General features: G+C 44.9%; 1 protein-coding gene across 3 annotated transcripts in view; it reads left to right on the top strand.

The window, feature by feature from the left end:
- LOC137347189 (cullin-1) overlaps positions 1-16646 on the top strand; it is a 160189-nt gene that overhangs the window by 15757 nt on the left and 127786 nt on the right. Inside the window, exon 1 of one of the 3 annotated variants that reach the window (XM_068011413.1) lies at positions 8899-8972. The exons of the other annotated variants lie outside the window; for them this stretch is intronic. The gene's annotated coding sequence lies outside the window, so the exon portion shown is untranslated. Of the gene's footprint in view, positions 1-8898; positions 8973-16646 lie in introns of those variants that run through there. 3 annotated transcript variants of the gene reach the window in all.

Here is a 16646-nt window from a genome sequence, read left to right as displayed (position 1 = left end):
TCAAGACCTGGGGAATTGTAAGCCCGCAGCTCCATCAGTTTGCTCAGTATCGCTTCCCTGGTGATTTGTAATTTCACCAAGTTCCTCTCTTCCTTCCACCTCCTGATTTACAGCTATTACTGGAATGTTTTTGTATCCTCTATAGTGAAGACAGAAGCGAAATATTTGTTTATTTCATCCGCCATTTCCTTATTATCTAATATTGGCTCCCCATTCTCACTCTCTAGAGGACCATCACTCACTTTACTTACGCTTTTCCTTTTTAAATACCCGTAGAAATTCTTGCTATCCATTTTTACATTTATTTATCTATTTATTTAGAGATACAGCACTGAAACAGGCCCTTCGGCCCACCGAGTCTGTGCCGACCATCAACCACCCATTTATACTAATCCTAGCTTCCTCTCATACTCTAATTTCTTTCTCCTGATTAACCTTTTAGCCATTCTCTGCCGTTCTTTATATTCTGACCTGTCACTCATCTGACCTGTCACTCATCTTTGCACAATTATATGCTTTTTCCTTAAGTTTGATGCTTTCCATAACTTCTGTAGTTAACCACGGATGGCGGGTCCTCCCATTACAATTTTTCTTTCTAGTAGGAATATACTTAGGAGTATTCTGAAATATCCCCTCAAATGTCTGCCACTGCTTCTCTATTGGTCTGTCTCCTAGCCTAGTAACCCAGTTCTCTTCAGCTAGCTTGGCTTTCATGCCAGCATTGTTGCCCTTTTTAAAGTTTAAAATACTAATCTTTGACCCACCCTGCTCTCTTTCAAGCTGGATGTAAAATTCAATCATATTGTGTTCGCTGCTACCTAGAGGTGCCTTTACTCTAAGGTCGTTAATTAATCCTGCCACATTACTCAAGACCAAGTCTAATATAACTTGCTTTCTGGTTACAGAATGTGCTGCTCTAAGATACTATCTCGAAAGCATTCTATGAACTCCTCATCCAGGCTACCATTGCCAATCTCTTTTTCCAGTTTATATGTAGATTAAAATCACCCATGATTATTGCGGTCCCTTTATCACAAGCACCCAGTATTTCTTCTTGTATACTTTGTCCTATATTGTGGTTACTGTTGGGCGGCCTGTAGACCACTCCCACTAATGACTTCTGTCCCCTACTATTCCTCATCTCCACCCAAATCGATTCTACATCCTGATCTCCTGAACCAAGGTCATCTCTAACTATTGCACCAATGCCATCCTTGATTTAACAGTGCTACTCCTCCACCTTTTACCTAGCTTCCTATTCTTGAATGTCATATACCCCTCAATATTCAGGATCCAATTCTTGTCATCCTGCAGCCACATCTCCGTAATGGCTATCAGATCATATTTATTTATTTCAGTTTGCACTATCAGTTTGTCTACTTTGTTATGAATGCTACATGCATTCAGATGAAGAGCTTTTAGTTTTGTCTTTGTTATCTTTGTAACATATAGTCCTGACTTTCTGCACTTAGCTTGATTCTCTGCTAAATTAGGAACCTAATCTTTATCAAGTCTCCTTTTTCTTTGTCATTGTATTTTCTATATCTTTAGTCATCGATGAACCTCTAGCTATGCATATCTTCCTTTCCCCTTGTGGGAATGTGTCCAGTTTGTACCCAGACTATCTCCTTGAAGGCCTCTAATTGCTCATTTACTATTTTATCTACAAATCTTTGATTCCAATCCATCTAGCCAGATTGCTTTTCAAATCACTGAAATTAGCTCTCTGCCATTTGAGTATTTTCACACTTGGTTCCTTTCCTTGTCCTTTTCCATAACTACTCTAAACCTAATGAAATTGTGATCACTGTTTCTCAAATGCTGCTCTGCTGAAACTTGCTCCAGTTGCCCCACTTCATTCCCAGAACCAAATGCAGCACTGCTTTTTTCCCCCCCGGGGATGGAAACTGAAATACAGAGTTTTCTCGTACACATTTCAGGGATTCCTTCTCCTCTTTGCCCTTTACCAGTTGGTCTTAGAATAATTGAAGTCCCTCATTATCACTTAAAGTTCTTGTATCTTTCTGCAGTTTGCCTGCAGATTTGCTCCTCTATCTCCATCCCACGATTTGGTTGTATCGTATAAAGCAGGTTTGCAGATTCAAAACTGAAGCCACTGGCTGGAAAACATGTAGATTGTTAGCTCACTGGTTAGTTACCTCCTCCTCCTTCCCATGTTAATGGTGTATTTTAGTTTGCATTTGAGTATAGTGCTTCTCTGAAATGGTAAGAAGTTGAATTCTTTTTTTTTAAAAAAGAACAGATGACCTATATATATGCGTGTGACATTTTTTTATTTGTTCTTGCTATGTGAACGTTGCTGGCAAGGTCAGCATTTATTGCCCATCCTTAATTACCCTTGAGAAGCTGTTGGTGAGCCAGCTTGAACTAAAGACTGGCTACCTGACCCGAACCCGACTAGACCTGACTACATGTGTCAAGTTCGGGTCGGGTCTATATTCCGAGTCCAGCATTTGGGCTTGGGTTGGGTCGGGCTGGACAGTGCTGCTTGCGGGAAGTCACAGGAGCAGGCTTACCCATGATTCCCCACAATTCCATCTGCGGGAATAGCCTGCTGCCGGAATGGATGAAGAATATTTGTGTCTGGTTGGGCGCGGAAAAAATTGAAGGACTTGGGCTCGGGTCGGGTTTGGGTTGGCTGTGGTCAGGTTGGGCCCGGGTCAGGTTTTAATTTCATACCCGAGCCAGACTTTAGCTTGAACCGCTGCAGTCCATGTGCTGTAGGTACACCTACAGTGCTGTTAGGGAGGCGGTTCCGGGACTTTCAGGCAGGAATGGTACTGTAGTTGGAGGGGAACTTGCAGGTGGAGGTGTTCCAATGGGTCTGCTGCCTGGGTCTAGGTGGTAGAGGTTGTAGGTTTGGAAGGTGCTGTTTGAGGGAGCTTTGCCGAGTTGCTGCAGCGTATCTTCTAGATGATGCACACTGCTGCCAGCGAGCGCCAGTGATGGATGGGGTGCCAGTCAAGCGGGCTGCTTTGTCCTGGATGGTGTCGAGCTTCTTGAGTGTTGGCGCTGAACCCATCCAGGCAAGTGGAGAGTATTCCATCGTTCCTGACCTGTTTTTCAGATGGTAGACAGACTTTGAGGAGTCAGGAGGTGCGTTACTTGCCACAGAATTCCCAGCCTGTGACCTTTTCTTGTGGCCACAGTATTTATATGGCTGGTTCAGTTCAGTTTCTGGTCAATGGTAGCTCCCAGGATGTTGTTGATGGGGGATTCAGTGATAATTCTGTTGAACGTCAAGGGGAGATGGTTAGATTATCTTGGTGATGGTCATTGCCCAGCACTTGTGAGGCGCGAATGTTACTTGCCACTTATCAGTCCAAGCCTGAATGTTGTCCAGGTCTTGCTGTATGTTGGCTTGGACTGCTTCATAGAATCATAGAAAGTTTACAGCATAGAAAGAGGCCACAGCCCATTGTGTCTGTGCCAGCTGAAAAATGTTCCATCCATTCTAATCCCACCTTCCAGCATTTGGTCTGTAGCCCTGCAGGTTATGGCACTTATGCATATCCAGACTTCTTTTCAATGAGTTGAGGGTTTCTGCTTCAACTACACTTTCAGGTAGTGAGTTCCAGACCCCCAGCACCATCTGGGTGAAAAAGCTTTTCGTCATCTCCCCTTTACTCTTTCTACCAATCACTTTAAAGCTATGCCCCCCAGTCAATATCTCAGGAGTTGCGAATGATGCTGAACACTGCAATCATCAGCGAACATCCTCACTTCTAACATGATGGAGGAAAGGTCATTGATGAAGCACCTGAAGATGGTTGGGTCTGGGACATAACCCTGAGGAACTCTTGCAGTTATGTCCTGGGGCTGAGGTGGTTGGCCTTTCAACAACCGCAGCCATTTTCCTTTGTGTTAAGGTATGATTATAACCAGTAAAGAGTTTTCCCTTGATTCCCATTGATTTCAATTTTGCTAGGGCTCTTTGATGCCACACTTGGTCAAGGGCAGCCACTCTCAGCTCATCTCTGGAGTTCAGCACTTTTGTCCATGTTTGGACCAAGGCTGTAATGAGGTCTGGAGTTGAGTGACCCTAGCGGAACCCAAACTGAGCATTGGTAAGCAGATTATTGTTGAGTAAGTGCAACTTGATAGCACTGTTGATGTCACTTTTCATCACTTTGTTGATTATTGAGAGTAGACTGATGGAGCAGTAATTGGCTGGATCAGACTTTTTCCTGCAGTCAGTGGACAGAACATATCTGGGCAATTTTTCACATTGCTGGGTAGATGCCAGTATTGTAACTGTACTGGAACAGCTTAGCTAGGGGCGTGGCTAGTTCTGGAGCACAAGTCTCCCATACTACAGCTGGGATGTTATCAGGGCCCAGAGCCTTTGCTGTAGCCATTGCCATCAGTTGTTTCTTGATATGTGGAGTGAATTGATCTGTCGAGGACTGGCACCTATGATGCTGGGATCTTCAAGAGGAGGCTGAGATGGATCATCCACTTGACACTGCTGGCTGAAGATGATTGCAGATGCTTCAGCCTTGTTTTTTTCACTGATATGCTGGGCTCCCCCATCATTGAGGATGGGTTTGTTTTAGGAGCCGCCTCCTCTTTTAAATTGTCCACCACCATTCACGACTGGATGTGGCAGGACTGCAGAGCTTTGATCTGATCTGTTGATTGTGGGATTGCTTAGATCTGTTGATAGAATGCTGCTTCTGCTTTTTAGCATGCATGTAGTCCTGTGTTGTAGATTTACCAGGTTGGCATCTCATTTGTAGATTTGCCTGGTGCTGCATCTGGCATGCTCTCCTGCAGTCCTCATTGAACCAGGGTTTGTCCCTCTGCTTGTTGGTAATGGCAGGGTGAGGGGTTTGCTGGGCCATGAGGTTAAGATTATGTTTGAATACAATTCTGAAGCTGCTGATGGCTCACAGTTCCTCATGGATGCCCAGTTTTGAGCTAGATCTGTTCTGAGTCCGCCCTATTTAACATGATAGTGGCACACGACGAAATAGGGAGTGTCCTCTGTGTGAAGACGGACTGTGCGGCTGTTGCTTGTACCCATACTGTCATGGACAGATGCATCTGTGACAGGCCGATTGGTGAGGATGAGGTCAAGTAAGTTTTTCCCTCTTGTTGGTCCTCTCACTACCTGCTGCAGGCCCAGTTTGGCAGATATGTCTTTCAGGTGTCAGCCAGCTCAGTTAATAATGGTACCACTGAGCTGCTGTTGGTGATGGACATTGAAGTCCCCCACCCAGAGTACATTCTGTGCCCTTGCTAGCCTCAGTGCTTCTTCCACGTTGTCTGCAACATGGAGGAACACTCATTCGTCGGCAGAGGGAGGGTGGTAGGTTGTAATCAGCAGACATTTTCTTTGCCCGTGTTTGACCTGATGTCACGAGACTTCGTGGGGTACATATTCAATGTTGAGGACTCCCAGGGCCACTCCCACTCCCTCCTGACTGTATACCACTGTGCCACCACTTTTGGTGGGTCTGTCCTGCTGGTGGGACAGGGCATACCCAGGGATGATGGAGGAGTTTGGGACATTGTCTGTAATGTATGATTTGGTGAGTACGTCTGTATCAGGCTGCTGCTTGACTAGTCTGTGGGACAGCTGTCCCAATTTTAGCACAAGTCGCCAGATGTTCGTAAGGGGGACTTTGCTGGGTCGACTGGGAAGGATGAGCCACTGTTATTTCTGATGCTTCGGGTGATGCCGGGTAGTCCATCTGGTTTTATTATTCAACTTTTCTGTTGTGGTTTGATGCAACTGAGTGGCTTGCTAGGTGATTTCAGAGGATACTTCAGTGTCAGCCACATTGTGGGCCTGAAGTTCCATGGAGGCCGGACTGGGTAAGGATGGCAGATTTCTTTCAGTAAGGATATTTGTGAACCAGATGGGTTTTGATGACAGTTTAGTTGATTCACGATTGTTAATAATACAAGATTTTTTTAATTGCAGTTTGTTAATTGAATTCAAATTCCCCCAGCTGCCATGATGGAATTTGAACTTTTTGATGACTAGTTCAGTAACATTATCATTATGCGTCTGCCACAGCACTGAAATAGTCTTCATCAAATCCCTCTGTGGCACTGCCCCCCTATCTCTGTAACCTTGCCCAGCCTAACAATCCTTCAAGGGCACTGCCATCTTCCAACCCTAGACTTTTTTTTTGCATCAGCTACACCATTGGCAGCTGTCGCTTCAGCTGTCTTAATTCTTAAGTTCTGGAATTCCTTCCCTAAGCCTCTCCCCCTCTCCTCCTCTTAAACCCTTCTTTAAAACTTGCCTCTTTGACCAAGATTTTAGTCGCCTGACCTAACCTAAGGAGTAGAGTGACAAAACAATTTTGAAATGCCATGGAGCATTTTCCTCCATTAAAAACACCATATAAAATGCAAGTTGTTGGTAACTTATTAACTGCTGCAGTACAGTTATGGGTAGACAGAGGATATTGGGATACTTGTGTGTTGGGCAGACTAGAGGCCTGCTCCGTCCGGGAAAATGGAACCCGATCTAGACCCGAGCCCGACCCAGCCTGATTTTGCCCCGAGCCCGACCCGACCTTCCTTCCAATTCGGAACCTGCAGGAAGCTGCAGTGCATGCGCGATGACGTCATAGTGATGTCACTCGCTCACTGCGCAGACTCCATTTCGTCCCGGACGCCCAGCTCAGGTAAGTTTTTTTTTTTTTTTTTTTTTTTTTTTACCAGCACAGCATTTGCCGTGTGTGTCTGGCCCCACCCGACCCGAGCTCAAAAGCCGTACCCTGAAGATGGGGGCCGACCCGACCCGAACCAGACGCATGCCGTTGAGTCCCGTCGGGTTCGGGTCGGGTAGCAGACTCTAGACAACCCCATTTTTTAGTCAGTTCTTTGTTGATGCTACCACTGTTAGTGGGTGGGAAAGTTTAACCTGGAAGTCAAGTTCATGCTTGGAGATTGTGGTTGGGTTTCCAAAAGGTCTAATCATAGATAATTGTAACTTTTATGATGACAAATGGGAATTGAATGAATGATTCATTGACCCATATTTCACATTGTTAATGAAGACAAACTGTCAGTGTTCAGCGCCATTACTCCACTGAAACTTGCAGCAACTTCTGGAGTTGCACTGTGCAGAATATTGTGGAAATCCAGCATTTGTTGTCAGTGATTCTGTGCTTCTCTAGAAGATGCACAGTTGAGGTATCACCAGCCTGTATCAATGGGAAATCTATGAATTAAGAAATTCCAGTATTTAGTTAGACTTGCTGTTCAAAAAAAGGGCTGCGTTTGCTGACAATGCAATCACTAGGTGGCGCAGTACTTGCACATGCGCAAATGCAGCCTCATGCACTGAAATGTCACTGTCTGTGACATTTTTGGCAGCTGCCAGTAGTAAAGATGGCGCTGCTCAATTGATCACAACAAATTAAACTCCAGTCCCCAGTGTCTGCAAAGGCTGCCTCCATCTTACCCCCAACAGTACCCCGCTCCCGCGCTTCGCCGCTGCTGCCTCCCGCACTCGTCTGCTCACCACTTGCTCCCCCTTTGCCACTTCTCCTCCTCCTCCTTCCCCGCCACTCGCTGCTGCTCCCCCACTCGCTCCTCCGCTTCCTCCCTCTCACTTCTCCCCCCTCCCTCCCGCTCGCAGTCTCCATCCCCTGCCCATTTTGTCACTCTCTCTCTCTCTCTCCACTGCTTCCTCCGTGCGGGGAAGAGAGATGGTGATCCCAGGGAGCAGAGGCAGAGCAGGGTGAAGTGGTAAGGTGGGGAGCGAGCAGACATTGCAGTATGTGAATGACATTTTCGTGCGCATGTGCGAATTAGTCCTGTCACGCCGGGTGCTGACGTAGGCTGCGCATGCGCAGCTCCATACTGACAGCAAGATTCAGTTCTGAGCATGTCTGAAGCTGGGAGTAAAGCCTGACTCGGGTATAAAATTAAAGCCTGACCCGGGCCCGACCCGACAACAGCCACCTGAACTTGACCCAGGCCCGAGTCCTTTATTTTGTTTAAATGCCCGACCCGACAGGAAAATAACAAACATATTAATGAAACACAAAAAAATTGTAGATTAAAGCGAAAACAATACGAAATAGAGCAGTACAGTCCAGCCTGACCCAACCCGAGCCCGAATGCTCGACGCAGAATACAGACCCGATCCCGTAGTCGGGTTTGCTCGGGTTCGGGTTGGGTAACCAGGCTTTAGCTGGGAATGCTCTGATGATGTCAGCGATGGGCTGCATTGTCAGGAGTCACTTTGTAAAAAGAAAACACCCTGTAAAAAGTTAGCCCCTGTTGAAAGAGGTGTAACTGGGTTACGAGATTAAAACTCTTGTTTGGAATGGAGAAAACTGCACCACAGAAATCGCTAGATCTTTGTGGGCAGCTTTCTTCAAGGTCAGCGATGAGCACTGTTGCTGTGCTACTTACTACAAAATCAGATCCATTAATTCTGTTCTCATTTGTTAGTATAAATGGAGTATAATTATATTCTGAAGCTAGTTCAGTGGTGCCTCTATCTCCTGCTGATGTTTACGTCTTCTACACTGTTGAACTTAACAACTGTTCTGAGTTAGTCCCTACATTGATGACATCAACTCCTTCCTGTATTTTCCTAACGTGTACCATAGTTTCTTTGGAACTTCATTGTCTGGGTTTATATTTTCTATGACTCTTGTGGCCCATTGGCTCTGTGTCACAAGATTGAGTATTTTACAGAATATTTCTTTCACATGGTCACTTGCATCATAAAGGCTCTCCCACTGTCATTCTTGTCACACCATGTTACATGCTCAACGACCCCAGATAATAGTCTTGGTAAGTTTTGGCAATCATAGTTCATAAATCCTAACTCAGATTGGTAACATGCCTCATTCCAATTATTATCTGTGTAACAGAGGATATGTACAATGAGCCATGTGATACACGTGACCTGGTAAATGACCAACAATGAACTGAGTGGATTGATAATATTTCATCGTTGCCCCATGTCTTGGGTAAGTAATTTTAAAATAAATCATAAATGGAAACTATGTTATGTGCGGATTGGTTCTCATGAAATCACGGAACCTTTTCAGTCTAATTGTGACATCATTATGAAATGTGAAAAGTTACCGGACGTGTTGCGATGCTATAAAAGGCTTAGACACAGTCAATAATTTGGGCATTTTAACACCAAAAATGAAGTTCATCTGATTGAGCTGTAACACTGCTATTTATATGTCCAGTTTGAATTCCTTAATTCGGTCTTTATGATGAGTGACCATTATATTAATGTGACAAAAATAACTATGCCTTTGTGATGCATGTACTATACGTCACATTGTGATTGTGACCAAGGTTGTAACAGTGTAGAATTGCCAGGGAGGACCAGAGGAAAAAATCCCATGTTTTGTGTCCCTACTTCATGAGTGTTCATTCCCAATGAGCCTCACCCATCTGGAGTTTGTATTACAATATTGCAGGCATGTTGCCCATGATGTTTGTGCCATTTTGGGAATTCATCTGTGATTTCCTAATATGTACTCCTGATGGGTGAGGCTCCATGTTCGGAGCATATATTCATAAAATTGTCCCAATCTAATGTAATGCACACCAAAATTATTTCTAAGATTCCCTAGCTGAGATTACTTTACAGCCTGGAGCACACTTGCACAGCTCTTTTAATATCTGACTTTTGGTTGTTAATATTTTTATAAATAGAAAACATGAATTTGAGTTTTCTAGTACGAACATTGACTAGGAAGTGATAAATAATTTGTACAAGATACTGGTTGGTAATAGTGGGATTAGTGTTTGCAGTTTTGGACACTACTTCATAGGAGATATTTGAACTATGGAAAGGTACAGTGAAGATGTGCTGAAATGAGATACTATAATTATGAAGAGAGACTGGAAAAATAGGGGGATTTTTAGTGGAACAGAGCAGGTTTGGAGGAGAACTAATGAACGTTTATGGAAAACTCAGAGGATAGCTGAAGTTTCAGTTGCTTGGTGTATTGGTGGTAACAGGCAGACAGTGAGGATTACTGAGGAAAGGCATCTTTTTTAACTAACTGTTAGTGAAACGTGGTATGCTTTAACCACAAGTGGCTACGTAGGTAGAGACAATAGCATTGTTTAAAAGATAATTGAATAAGTATTTGAAAAGGAAGAATATACAACACAACTCCAAAGAGGATATCACCAACCTCAGTGAGGTAGCAGAAAATGCTTAACCATGCTCTAAAAAGCTTTCCAACCAGCATTACCTTGCATTAGGGACTGTTGGTGGAGCTGGGGTCACCAAGCAAGATGAACAGATGATGTGTTTCTCTTCATATCTTTCCCAGGATCTTAGAACAATGTGGTCTCTGACAACAAAAAGTGAGTGGCTAGTGTTGTAATCGTTTCCCCTGCATGTCCTATTAAGGCAAATACAAATGTGATATGACAGTTGGAATAATTAGGGATATATCAGCTTTAGGGCAGTTTAGGGACCATTGGGATGAGTACTTTGAGGAGTCCTAGGGTTTGAGCACGGGAGAGGGGTGAATTAGGGGAACTATGGAGAGGGGTTCTGAGAGCAGTAGGGCTGGTTGTCTGATCTGAGAGCATTTAGATCTCAGGAGCTGGGGGTTTGCATGCACTACAAGATAAATTCTGTGCTAGAGAGAGGGAAGTCCTTAGGAGTTGGGCACTGTGATTCAGGAGCATTGGTGGGGATGTTAGTAAAGACCCACATTTAAGAAATGTGTAAGTAATAAAATGATAAAGATCAGAGAATGCTGTTAAAGGGTAGAAAATTAGGAAATCTAGCTGTTGTTCACTTACATTGGTATGTGTTAAATGTGCAGTGGGCTCCCTGTGCACTGCATTATAGTGCATTCTGAAAGGACACAATGAAAGTGGATGCAATTGTGACATTTATATGGAGGAAAGAAATTGTGTTTAACTGGGATGAGAAATTCTCCATATGAATATATTGATTGCAGGGCACACAGGATTTAAAAAAAAGCACCTATGACTACTCGTTGAAGAAACCAGTTACTCCCAGGAGAATGAAGAACTGTGAAGTTCCTTTAGAATTTATGGAGACTTATGTTCTACTTTTCGGCATTTAAGGGAAAGCTAGAGTGCATGCGGGAGTAAGGAATAGAAGGATATATTGATGTAGTGAGATGAAGTAAAGTGGGAGGAGGCTTGTGTGAAGGATGAACACTAACATAGAGTGGATGAGCAGAAATTTCCTGCAACTGAGTATTGGGAAGACTGAAACCATTGTGTTTGGACCCTGTCACAAATTCCATTCTCTGACCATTGTCTCCATTTCCCGCAACTGTCGGAAGCTGAGCCAGATTGTTCGCAAACTTGGTGTTCTGTTTAAGCCCTCCTGACCACATAGCCACACCATCATCAAGACTGCCTACTTCCACCTACAAAGAACAGTACAGCACAGGAACAGGCCATTCGGCCCTTCAAGCCTGCGCCGATCTTGATGCCTGCCTAAACTAAAACCTTCTGCACCTCCGGGGTCCGTATCCCTCTATTCCCATCCTATTCATGTATTTGTCAAGATGCCTCTTAAACGTCGCTATCGTACTGCTTCCACCACCTCCCCCGGCAGCACGTTCCAGGCACTCACCACCCTCTGTGTAAAGAACTTGCCTCGCACATCCCCTCTAAACTTTGCCCCTCTCACCTTAAACCTATGTCCCCTAGTAACTGACTCTTGCACCCTGGGAAAAAGCTTCTGACTATCCACTCTGTCCATGCTGCTTATAACTTTGTAAACCTCTATCATGTCACCCCTCCACCTCTGTCATTCCAGTGCAAACAATCTGAGTTTATCCAACCTCTTCTCATAGCTAATGCCCTCCAGACCAGGCAACATCCTGATAAACCTCTTCTGTACCCTCTCCAAAGCCTCCACGTCCTTCTGGTAGTGTGGTGACCAGAATTGCATGCAATATTCTAAGTGTGGCCTAACTAAAGTTCTGTACAGCTGCAGCATGACTTGGCAATTTTTATACTCTATGCCCCGACCGATGAAGGCAAGCATGCCGTATGCCTTCTTGACTACCTTATCCACCTGCGTTGCCACTTTCAGTGACCTGTGGACCTGTACGCCCAGATCTCTCTGCCTGTCAAAACTCCTAAGGGTTCTGCCATTTACAGTATACTTCCCACCTGCATTAGACCTTCCAAAATGCATTACCTCACATTTGTCCGGATTAAACTCCATCTGCCATTTCTCCGCCCAAGTCTCCAACTGATCTATATCCTGCTGTATCCTCTGACAATCCTCATCACTATCCGCAACTCCACCAACCTTTGTGTCGTCCGCAAACTTACTAATCAGACCAGCTACATTTTCCTCCAAATCATTTATATATGCTACAAAGAGCAAAGGTCCCAGCACTGATCCCTGCGGAACACCACTAGTCACATCCCTCCATTCAGAAAAGCACCCATCCACTGCTGCCCTCTGTCTTCTATGACTGAGCTAGTTCTGTATCCATCTTGCCATCTCACCTCTGATCCCGTGTGACTTGGTCCATCGCTCCACTCTGACCCTGCCTTAGCTCATCTGCTGAAACCCTCATCCACCTCTAAAAGTAATTATTCCACTGCTCTCCTGGCTTGCCTGCCATCTTTCACCTTGCATAAACTTGTGCTCATCCAAAGCTCTGCTGCTCTTATCTTAACTTGCACCAAGTCTCGTTCATCCATGTGTGCTTGCTGACATGCACTGGCTCTTTATCCGACAACACCTCAATTTTAAAATCTTCATCCTTGCTTTCTTGGGGAACTTGTTCCTCCCCATCTCTGTAACTTCCTCAAACTTACTGTGCTCTTACATTTCTAGCCTCTTGCGCATCCCTAATTTTAATCACTGCACCCATTGATGGCCTGCTTTCAGCTGCCTTGGCCTGAACCTCTGAAATTCCCTCCCTGAAACTCGCTCCCCAAACCTCTGCCTCTTTCGCTCTCTTTCGTCCTTTAAGATGCTGCTCAAAATGTACCTCTGACCAAGCTTTTGGTCATGTCTTGATTTTGTTTCTTTATGGGGAACAGAAATATTACATAGTATTTACAGCATAAAAATAGGCTTTTCAGCCTGTCAATTGCAATTTGCATTCATTTAGTGCCACTAATGTTACAAAACCTCTCATGGTACTTAGCAAGAGTGTTGCTATTAAAAATATTTTTGACACTGACCCACAGAAGGAGCTATCAACCTTAAGCATTCACTCCCTTCACCATTGACGCACCTTGGAAGCAGTGTGTACCATCTACAAGATGCACTGTAGCAACTCACCAAGGTTTCTTCGACAGCCCCTTCCAAACCCGCGACCTCTACCACCTAGAAGGTCAAGGGCAGCAGATGTATGGGATCACCTGCACATTCCCCTCCAAGCCACACACCATCCTGCCTTCGAACTATATTGCCGTTCCTTCACTCTCACTGGGTCAAAATCCTGGAACTTCCTCCATAATAGCACTGTTGGTGTACCTATACACCAAGGACTGCAGCAGCTCAAGAAGAGAGCTCACCACCATCTTCTCAAGGGCAATTAGGGATGGGTAATAAATGCTGGCCTTGCCAGCGACGCCTACATCCCATGAAATGAATAAAAAAAAGTTCATTGTCAATCTGGAAGCAGACCTTGCATTCCCTGTGATTTGTCTATCTATTTTCTATTGAAATGATAGCATGTCTGGGAATTGTAACAAAGCACCCTTACTCTATATATTAGCTACTGAAATATGCATTCTGCCATGTAAATGCTCCTGTGTTTATAGAAGGCAGACTGAAATAGCATTTTACAGAGATGAGTCACTGCTTCAAAACTATCAACTGGTTTATTTATCGTACAGAAATGAAAGAATAGTCTAAGTTTTTGATCTTCAGAACAATCAGTGTCTCTCTTGTTCTTGGATATGGAAAATAATAATGCTAATAATGAGGCACTGTGGGTTGAGGTCAGGAACAGGAAAGGAGCAGTCACCTTGATGGGAGTTTTCTATAGGCCCCCCAATAGCAGCAGGGAGGTGGAAGAGCAGATTGGGAAACAGATTTTGGAAAGGAGCAGAAGTCACAGGGTAGTAATTATGGGGGATTTCAACTTCCCAAATATTGATTGGCAACTCTTTAGATCGAATAGTTTGGATGGGGTAGTGTTTGTGCAGTATGTCCAGGAAGCTTTTCTGACTCAGTATGTAGACTGCCCGACCAGAGGGGAGGCAATATTGGATTTGGTACTAGGTAATGAACCAGGGCAAGTGATAGAGCTGTTGGTGGGCGAGCACTTTGGAGATAGTGATCACAATTCTGTAGCATTCACTGTGGTAATGGAGAGGGATAGGTATGTGCAACAGGGCAAGGTTTACAATTGGGGGAAGGGTAGATATGATGCTGTCAGGCAGGAACTGAGGAGCATAAGTTGGGAGCATATGCTGGCAGGGAAGGGCACGGTCGAAATGTGGAACTTTTTCAAGGAGCAGATAGTAGGGGCCATTGATAAGCATGTCCCTGTCAGACAGGGAAGGGATGGTCATGTGAGGGAACCGTGGTTGACAAGAGAGGTTGAGAGTCTTGTTAGGAAGAAGAAGGATGCGTATATAAAGTTGAGGAAAAAGGGCACAGGCATAGCTCTGGAGGGATACAAGATGGCCAGGAAGGATCTGAAGAAAGGGATTAGGAGAGCTAAGAGAGGGCATGAAAAATGCTTGGCGGGTAGGATAAAAGAAAACCCCAAGGCCTTTTACGCGTATGTCAGAAATATGAGGATGACTAGGGGGACCATAGGTCCGGTCAAGGACAATAGCGGGAGACTGTGTGTTGAGCCGGAAGAGATAAGTGAGGTTTTGAATGAGTACTTCTCTTCGGTATTTACGAATGAGAAGGGGTGTATTACTGAAGAGGACGGTGTGAAACAGACTGGTAAGCTCGAGGAAGTGCTCGTTAGGAGGGAAGATGTGTTGGGGTTTTTGAATAACTTGAAGATAGACAAGTCTCCCGGGCCTGACGGGGTATATCCAAGGATGTTATGGGAAGCAAGGGATGAAATTGCAGAGCCGCTGGCAATGATCTTTTCATCTTCTCTGCTGACGGGGGTGGTACCAGGTGATTGGAGGGTGGCAAATGTTGTGCCCCTGTTCAAGAAAGGGAATAGGAACAACCCTGGGAATTACAGGCCAGTTAGTCTTACTTCGGTGGTAGGCAAGTTGATGGAAAAGGTGCTGAGGGATAGGATTTCTGAGCATCTGGAAAGACACTGCTTGATTCGGGACAGTCAGCACGGTTTTGTGAGGGGTAGGTCTTGCCTCACAAGCCTGATTGAATTCTTTGAGCAGGTGACCAAGCAAGTGGATGAGGGTAAACCAGTGGATGTGGTGTACATGGATTTTAGTAAGGCATTTGATAAGGTCCCCCATGGTAGACTTATGGAGAAAGTCAGGAGGCATGGGATAGTGGGGAATGTGGCCAGTTGGATTAAGAATTGGCTAACTGATAGAAGGCAGAGAGTGGTCTTAGATGGTAAATACTCAGCCTGGAGCCCAGTTACCAGTGGCGTGCCGCAGGGATCAGTTCTGGGTCCTCTCCTGTTTGTGATTTTTATTAACGACTTGGATGAGGAAGTCGAAGGGTGGGTCAGTAAATTTGCAGATGATACAAAGGTTGGTGGAGTTGTGGATACCGAGGAGGGCTATTGTCGTCTGCAAAGGGACTTGGATAGGTTGCAGTGCTGGGCTGAAAAGTGGCAGATGGAGTTTAACCCTGAAAAGTGTGAGGTCGTCCATTTTGGAAGGACAAACATGAATGCAAAATACTGGGTTAACGGTAGGATTCTTGGGCATGTGGAGGAGCAGAGAGACCTTGGGGTCTATGTGCATAGATCATTGAAAGTTGCAACTCAAGTGGATAGGGCTGTGAAGAAGGCATATGGGGTGTTAGCGTTCATTAGCAGAGGGATTGAATTTAAGAGCCGTGAGGTGATGATGCAGCTGTACAGGACCTTGGTAAGGCCTCATTTGGAGTACTGTGTGCAGTTCTGGTCGCCTCATTTTAGGAAGGATGTGGAAGCCTTGGAGAGGGTGCAGAGGAGATTTACCAGGATGTTGCCTGGAATGGAGAATAAGTCTTACGAGGAAAGGCTGAACATTCTAGGCCTCTTCTCATTAGAAAGGAGAAGGATGAGGGGTGACATGATAGAGGTTTATAAGATGATCAGGGGAATAGATAGGGTAGACAGTCAGAAACTTTTTCCCCGGGTGGAGCAAAGCGTTACAAGGGGTCATAAATTTAAGGTGAAGGGTGGGAGATATAAGGGGGATGTCAGGGGAAGGTTCTTTACCCAGAGAGTGGTCGAGGCATGGAATGCCTTGCCCGGGGAAGTTGTTGAGTCAGAAACTTTAGGGACTTTCAAAAGGCTTTTGGATAGGTATATGGATAAAGGAGAATGATGGGGTATAGATTAAATTGTCCTTGACAGAGGACAAAGGATCGGCACAACATTGTGGGCCGAAGGGCCTGTTCTGTGCTGTATGTTCTATGTTCTATGTTCTAATTACTGGCTCTTTAAAAGGGCGCTCACCATGTCTGTCTAAGTACTGATGTGAAACTGGTTTGGATGTCTTTTTTTAAAAAGAAGAACTCTTTGGCTGATGCAAGAGCACCCACCACG

The sequence above is a fragment of the Heterodontus francisci genome, chromosome 2 (genome assembly GCF_036365525.1).
Source record: "Heterodontus francisci isolate sHetFra1 chromosome 2, sHetFra1.hap1, whole genome shotgun sequence".
Lineage (NCBI taxonomy): Eukaryota > Metazoa > Chordata > Chondrichthyes > Heterodontiformes > Heterodontidae > Heterodontus > Heterodontus francisci.
The sequence above is the reverse complement of the archived record's forward strand: the minus strand, read 5'-3'. Positions and strand labels throughout refer to the sequence as shown.